The sequence below is a fragment of the Chenopodium album genome, chromosome 13 (assembly GCF_948465745.1).
Source record: "Chenopodium album chromosome 13, dcCheAlbu1.1, whole genome shotgun sequence".
In the NCBI taxonomy this organism is placed as follows: Eukaryota; Viridiplantae; Streptophyta; class Magnoliopsida; order Caryophyllales; family Amaranthaceae; genus Chenopodium; species Chenopodium album.
The window spans coordinates 49,885,865-49,893,839 of NC_137846.1; the positions used below are offsets into that span (position 1 = coordinate 49,885,865).

The window sequence follows — 7,975 nt, forward strand, 5'->3', positions numbered from 1 at the left end:
AATATTTTTGGAAAATGGTTGATTAATTTGATTGAAAGTTTAAGGCTTCAGAAATGGCTGATTAATGGGGTTTGGATTAATTTATAAAGGAGGAAAAAGATGGTGATTTATTGGTCTGATTGGCAAATAGTAAAGGAAGGGTGCCTCCTCTTGGTAGTTAGACTCCGTTCACTTCACCTTAAATAAAAATAATATTAAGTAAAAGTAATTTTAATTCAGTAAAAATAATTTTAGTTCGATCAGTAAAATTAATTTCAATTTAGTAAAAATAATTTTACTTCAGCAAAAATAATTTCAGTTCAGCAATATTAATTTCAGTTTAGTGAAAATTATTCCCTCTGTTTTTTTTTTTATTTGCATCACTTGTGTTTGCGCAGAGTTTGAGGAGAATGAATTTGGTAGTGGATGAATAATTTATTATGGTAAAAGTAATGTGGGAACCATGAAAGGGAAAGTATGTAAGAGAAAGAAGTGCCACCATAGTGGGGATCATGAGAGAGGAATTGATAAATTATACTACCTCCGTTACAGGTTATGTGCAACGATTAGACATTTTCTCTCTCTACTTGATGTCAAATCGTTGCACATAACCTGTAACGGAGGAAGTAGTATAAAGTTACTATAAATAGAAGTTATGCAAATAAAAAAAACATCCTTGAAAGGAGAAAAAAAAACGAGAGAGTATTTAAGTTAAGTAAAAATATTATTTAGTTCAATATAAATAATTTCAGTTTAGTATAAATAAGGTAAAGTGAAAGAGTCCTACAAAAGTGTACACTTCGATGCAGCCAAAAAAAAGTTCTTTCAATTATGAGAATTTCAAAAATAGCATAATTTTTGTTATTTACTCATATTATAATATGGATACGGTAGGTCTACGTTTGAGAATCTTTTGTAATTTTGGAAGTATTAATACACTAGTTTTTTTTTTTTTTTTTTTTTTTTTTTTTTTTTTTTTTTTGAAATACACTAGGAAGTTGTCAAGTTGAGTTACAAAACAACACATTTGTCTTCTTCTATATGGAGAATTCAGTGGATTTAATTAAATCAATACGTATGCTTAAAGGTAGAAATTCGGAACTATAAGAGGTTATTCTATTTTTTTAATTGAGGTTATTCTAACAGTTCCTATATGGCTTTATGAGTTATGACATTGATTAAAGTAATGTTTGTGAATATTTCAAAATTCATACCATACTTTAAAAACAAAGGGAGTAAAAGAAAACACAATCTACTCATTCTATAATTAATACTCCCTCCGTTTCATAATGTTAGTCCCATATGCTATTTTGGGCGTTTTAAAAAGATCTATCCATATTGAATATATTTCATTTATAACTTGATTTGTTTTTTGAATTAATTGATTGTGCATTAATAACATGACTCTAAGTAAGAAAATTTTTATCTTAAATTATGCAATTATGACTTTTGCTTTCCTAATAAAAAATGAAAAAAAGTTAAATAAGGTAAATTAATTATGAATTGTGTTGTACCTTAATGTTAGATTTCAAATATATTTGTTTTCTTATTTTATGTAATTGATTTTATATGAGATTAACATTATGAAACGGAGGAGTAACATCAATTTGACATATTTATTGTAATTTTGGTTTTTTTAACTACTTAATACATGTCCATATATAAATGGATCATATAACCATAAAGAGCGAACATGAGAAAAGTTGAATAAATAAGATATATTAAAAAAAAAGTGAGTATTACTCTCAATTTCGATATACTAGCAAAAAATAGGCTAAAATAATGTTACCGTTTGCGTTTTTTCCCACTAAAATATTGTCAATTGTATTTTTTAATGTCAGTATAATTTCCATTTTTTTTAATATCAAATTGGCAAAAGAAAAAGTCAACAATCAAATTGACTAACTGGCCAAGTTCCAAGTTGGTAAAAAAATTAAATAAAAAAAAAAAAAAAGAAAAAGAAAATTTCTATGGTTTAGGCTTGGTCCTTTGAAAATTTCTATAAATTTTTTGTGCTTCACCTTGCTCAACTCTGATCAAACCCCCCATAAAATGTTTACAAGTTATTTGGGTTCAAAGTTAAATTTTGGTTTGGAGAATACTAATTATGGGCTATAACATTTGTTTTCTAATAATTAAAAAAAAAAAAAAAACTCCCTCCAATTCATAATGATCTTCATGTTTACATAAATTGATGCAAATTTTGGTAACCCCTCCGTGTTTAAATAAATGAAAATTTTTCCTTGTGCACATATATATGTCAATGTAATACTTTATCTGATAATATCTATAATTAGGTTAACTTTTAAATTACCACCCCTTAAATTAAATAAATGCTCAGATTGCCACCCATTTTAAAAATCCGGTGGATTTTCCGTCCGTGGGTTCCTATTAACGCTTATTTTGACCTTTTTGACTGAATTTCCCCCGATTATTCTCTTTAAAAAAAACTCTCTTAACTTCAATTCACATTTCCTTCACCAAATTCTACAACTTCAATTCACATTTCCTAAAGGTAGAATTTGGTGAAGGAAATGTGAATTGAAGTTAGGAGAGCGTTTTTAAAGAGAAAACTCGGGGAAAAAATCATTAAAAGGGTCAAAATAAGCGTTAGGTGGAGCCCACAGACGGAAAATCCACCGGATTTTTTTAAATGGGTGGTAATATAAGCATTTATTTAATTTAAGGGGTGGTAATTTAAAATAAAAAATTAAACGGGTGGTTAGGTCGAAAATGGTTACATTTTTGGGTGTTAATTTTAAAAATTTTCCCTATAATTATTAATAAGTAAAATTATAGTAATTGAATATTATAAATTGTTTTTAGAGACGATTCCAACGAGAACCTACAAGATTGTATTTATTTTTATGTATAAATAACAAACATTAGTCAAAGTAAATTAGATAAATAGTGCAAAAAAGTCAAAACGTTTCATTTATTTAAACACAAAGCTAGGGAGTAAATCTTTAAACGCAAATATCTTAAAGCTAACACTAGCAAAAATTATAAAAGTTACTCCCTCCGTCTCATAATAATTGGGATATTGGGGTAAATACGTAATCTTAAAAAACTATAAGTGAGTCCATTTAAAACATTATTTATTACTCCCTCCGTTTTTAAATTTAAATATTTCCTCCACTTTCCTTTTTCGACCATTTTTAAATATTTGCTTCATTTTCTTATTTGAAAATCTTTTACAATATTAAATTAATTTCTCTCACCTAGGGACCCATCATGATCATATTTTATTACTTTCATATTCTCTCCCCTTCAATTCTCCCCACTACTTTTACTTTTTACAATTTTTTTATTCTTTCACCTACTTCACTATCTCCATATTTTTCACTTTCTCCAATTTCTCCTAAAACTCCGCGCATGGAGAAATGGAGCAAGTATTTAAAAACGGAAGAAATATAAAAATCATTCTCTTTTTTATTTTTATATTATAAGAAAACAAAAAGTGGAGGAGATGGGGTAGTGAAGAGAGAGAAAATATAGAATTTAACTGGATTTTAGGGTTTGTGCCTTTGTGGTCTCAAAGAGAATATAGAATAATACTTCCCCCATTTCTTTTTAGTTGACACGTTTCTGTAGTCACGTTTGCCAATGCACAAATTAAACTATTAATATCTTTAATTGTCGATAAGCAAAAATATAAAAAGTTGATATTTTGAAAATATATATTGTGACGAATCTAATAAGGTCTCACATGACTATATTTTTCATTACTTATAAAGCACAAAACACAGTCAAAGCCTCAAAGGAGAATGTGTGAATAGTGTAAAAGTCAAAACGTGTGAACTAATAAAAAATAGAGGTAGTATTTTTTTTATTAGTAATCCCATTTTATACTTAGTAATGTGTCAAATATTTTGGGACGAACAAAAATGGTAACTATGTCAAGTATTATAGGACGGAGGGAGTACATGATAATAATGTGACCTTATTCGGTCACTTTACCTTAAAAAATAATATTAAGTAAAATTATTTCAGTTCAGTAAAAATAATTTTAATTCAGTAATGTTATTTCAATTTAGTAAAAATAAATTAAGTTCAACAAAATAATTTTAGTTCAATTAAAATTAAAGGCTTGTTCTCTTCAGCTTATTTTCAGTTCAATTTAGCTCCCATAAGTTTAGTTCAGTTCAGTTCAGTTCAGTTCAGTTCAGTTCTTATCTTAATTTCATTCTCTCATAAAATATCCAGTCAGTTCAGTTTAGCTCCAATAAGTTCAGTTCAATTCAGCTTAGTTCAGTCAATTAGAACAAACCCTTATTTCAGTTCAGCAAAATTATGGTGAAGTGAACAAGGTCTAAGGGCCTGTTCTATTTTATTGAACTGATTAGAACTGAACTGAACGGAACTGAACTAGTTAGAGATGAATTGAACTGAACTGATTGGGGCTGAACTGAACTGGACTGAAATGTATTTTATGAGAGAGGGAAATTAGGAGCTGAACTGAATTGAACTGATAGGAGCTGAACTAAACTGAACTGAACTGATTGGAGCTGAACTAAACTGAAATTAAGTAAATGTGAACAGACCTTAAATCCAATCAAACTAAACCTTATACGACTATATGGTTTCCAATTTTCCAATTTATTGAATGAACGATGGAGTAATAATTTATACTTGTATTAGGTTAAGCTTAAACATCAATAAAAATGATTTGGATAGAAAATTATGTTATTGATAATTTAAGAGATAAGGTGAGAGGGACATCACGTGGGTTTTGGTTAAAAAGAGCGTGTGATTGGCACCATTGTTGAAATAGACATCCAACGTATATATATGGACGTGCATCCCCCCATCTCTATATCACGAGGAGCAACGCCACTTTCCCTGTGAGGAGGGATGATGGTGGTGTATCTTTTAAGGTCCACCTTTGGGTATAACCCATTTTTCATGTCTTTTATATTAACACTAATAAACTCAATCGGTTTAGAATATGTCAGTTTAAATCATATCTGTTGAACCTTAAAAGTTTTGATGATGATGAATACTAACGAGCAAACTTCAATTAATGAGAATTCTCTAAGTGTTATAATTAGAATAGGTGAAATAGACTTTGAAAGTGGAAGAGTAACTGTTAGAGATATGTGTTATTGGAAAATATATTTTTCTCATTTGAGGGATAATTTATTTCTCCACTGATTTAGTCTCAGAGATTTTAAGAGCACCACTATTGATTAGAGGCTGCAACTCCTCTTGCTTGCCATCTTCTGGACCTCCAGATCTGACGACTCGACAAACGCTGCAACTACCTTTGCACTATGACCAACTACCCATAGCTTAGAATTTCCTGCTAGTGTTGTTTTCCATAGAATTGAGGCAAAAGCTGGGCATTCCAACACAAGTCTTCTAAGGGTTCTTCTAGAGTGGAAGTTCTCAAGAACATGTTCTGATTCATCTGATTTAGGCTGAGCTGCAAGAGTTGCCACTTTTTCATAAAGGCTTGTCAACTTTTCGTCCAACGTTGGATGAAGAATTCCATCAAAACCTCCAGTGGCAACCTCATATAGAACATCTTTTCCAAATTAGACTTGAGTAGTTCCTATGCAGTCTCAATGCAGACATCAACGAGACTCTCAGCAAGCCCGATTTTCACCAACAAGTCAACAACTCCTTCCTCCTGACAAAAGGATCCTTTTTACCTCCCTCAGCCAAGTGGATGTCTTCCTCAGGTTCCATGCTTTCATCGGCTTCACTAGCAAGTAATTTGTTGACATGTTCAACTTCCTTATTTTCTTCATCGTTATCTGAAGATTCAACTAGCTTGTCCTCACTGTGATTTGCTTCATTTTCAGCCTTTGGAGAAAGTGAAGAAATTGAAGCATTTAAAGAAGCCAAATCATCAAGACTAAGATAACGTTGACAGTCTGGATGCAACAGTTGCAAAACAGGACACCTCCCTCTCTTATCCAAAACAATTTCACTCAGGATTGGTTGTAGCTCCCGAATAATAACCTTAGTAACAAGTTTTGTATCATCAACAACTGATAGATAGAACAGAGGCCAGCACCAAGCTTCCACATTGATCATGGGCGATCTTCCCAACGTTTCCCTTCATTCCCTTAACAAGCTTCTTTCTTTCCTTGGCACTACCATGCTTGACACAGAGCATCCCTATTCTCGAACCATCCTTTGTGTGAATCATCCGAACAAGGAGAGATCCAGACAATTGTTTTATAACGTCTTCTACTGAGAGCTTATCAGTAATGCTGAGGTACTCGATCAAAGCTTTGTGAATGATTGAGTGATCAACTATTCCTTTCTCCAAAATAGGTTGAATCACACAAGTCATATGGCGCAAAACGGATAACTTTTTAAGGCCTATTTTAGATATTATATCAACAATCTTGTTCTCTTTAATATTTGACAGATCTTTGAACAACTGGAGCTCGGTAGAGTATAATTCCATCAAGAGTTCACGTTTTTGTGCCGCATTTCCCATTTCATATAATTCCATCAAGAGTTCACGTTTTTGTGCCGCATTTCCCATTTCATATGCATGTTCAACAACAATAGAACTAACACTATGTCTCAAAAGTGAAGCAACATGCCCATGAAGTAGTGAGATCAAGCGTGGCAGCTGAGATTTGGTAGCATTGTCAAAAATTTTGGTCACCAGATGGACTGCATAAGTACTTGAGGCGAGAGTGAGTAAATGTGGTTTCAACTCTGTTGGATATCGGGAAAACTCCTCAATCTGGAGCGTGTACCATTGATCAAATATATAGAGTTTACAACGCTAGGATAAGGACTTCTAGATACGATAAACATACAAAATATACATTAAATATATCCTATACTTATGACATATATTATCCTAAATATAATATCTATCACACCCCCGCAGTCGTAGCGGGAGGAGGTCGTACGCTAAGACTGGATCGAAATTCCAGAAATAATTCCCGCGGTAGGCCTTCAGTGAAAATGTCTGCGAACTGATATCTAGTAGGAACATAAAGAACCCGAACTTGTCCCAACACAACCTTTTCTCGAACAAAATGAATATCCATCTCCACATGTTTGGTGCGTTGGTGTTGTACGGGGTTGCCTGAAAGGTAGATAGCATTGACATTATCACAATAAACAATAGTAGCCTTCCGTAGAGGACAATGTAACTCCAGGAGAAGATTACGGAGCCAACACGCCTCAGAGACAACATTTGCGACGCCTCGATATTCTACTTCTGCACTCGACTTGGATAAAGTATGTTGACGCTTAGATGACCAGGATACGAGGTTGTCCCCAAGGTAACAACAGTAGCCCGATGTGGAACGTCGGGTGTCGGGACAACCTCCCCAGTCAGCGTCAGTGTGAGTAATTAATCGATGTGAAACAGTAGGATATAAATGTAGACCGTGATCAATGGTACCCTGAACATAACGTTGAATGCATTTCAATGCCTCATAATGAGGTTCCCGGGGATCATGCATAAAAAGACACACCTGTTGCACCGCATAGAAAATATCTAGCCTGGTAAAAGTGAGGTACTGAAGAGCACCTGCTAAACTGCGATACAAAGTAGGATCCCGAAAAGGTGGCCCTGCATCTGCACAAAGTTTGGACTTAGTGTCAACTGGAGTGGCGACAGGCTTACAAGAGGCCATCCCTGCACGCTCTAAAATCTCCTGTGCATACTTTTCCTGCGAAAGTAGCATATAAGAAGGTTTTCGGGTTACAGCAATACCCAAAAAATAACTCAGAGGCCCCAAATCAGACATGGGAAACTCAGTTTGTAACTAAGAGATGATCCATGTGCGCAACCTGTCAGATGAGGTAGCTAAAAGAATATCATCAACATATAAGAGCAAATATGCCATATCATCACCCTGCCGGAAAGTAAATAGAGAAGTGTCACTTTTAGTAATGACAAAGCCCAAATTGATAAGAAAACTGGCAAAGCGTTGGTACCAAGCTCTGGGAGCTTGTTTCAAACCATAAAGAGCCTTGCGGAGCCGACAAACATGAGAGGGTGCCCTCCGATCAA

The 7,975-nt window shown here is 33.3% G+C and overlaps 1 pseudogene; it reads right to left on the reverse strand.

Moving 5' to 3' along the window:
- Positions 1–5,118: 5,118 nt before the first annotated feature.
- On the reverse strand, positions 5,119–7,709 carry LOC145575647 (pumilio homolog 24-like; annotated as a pseudogene).
- Positions 7,710–7,975: the final 266 nt, after the last annotated feature.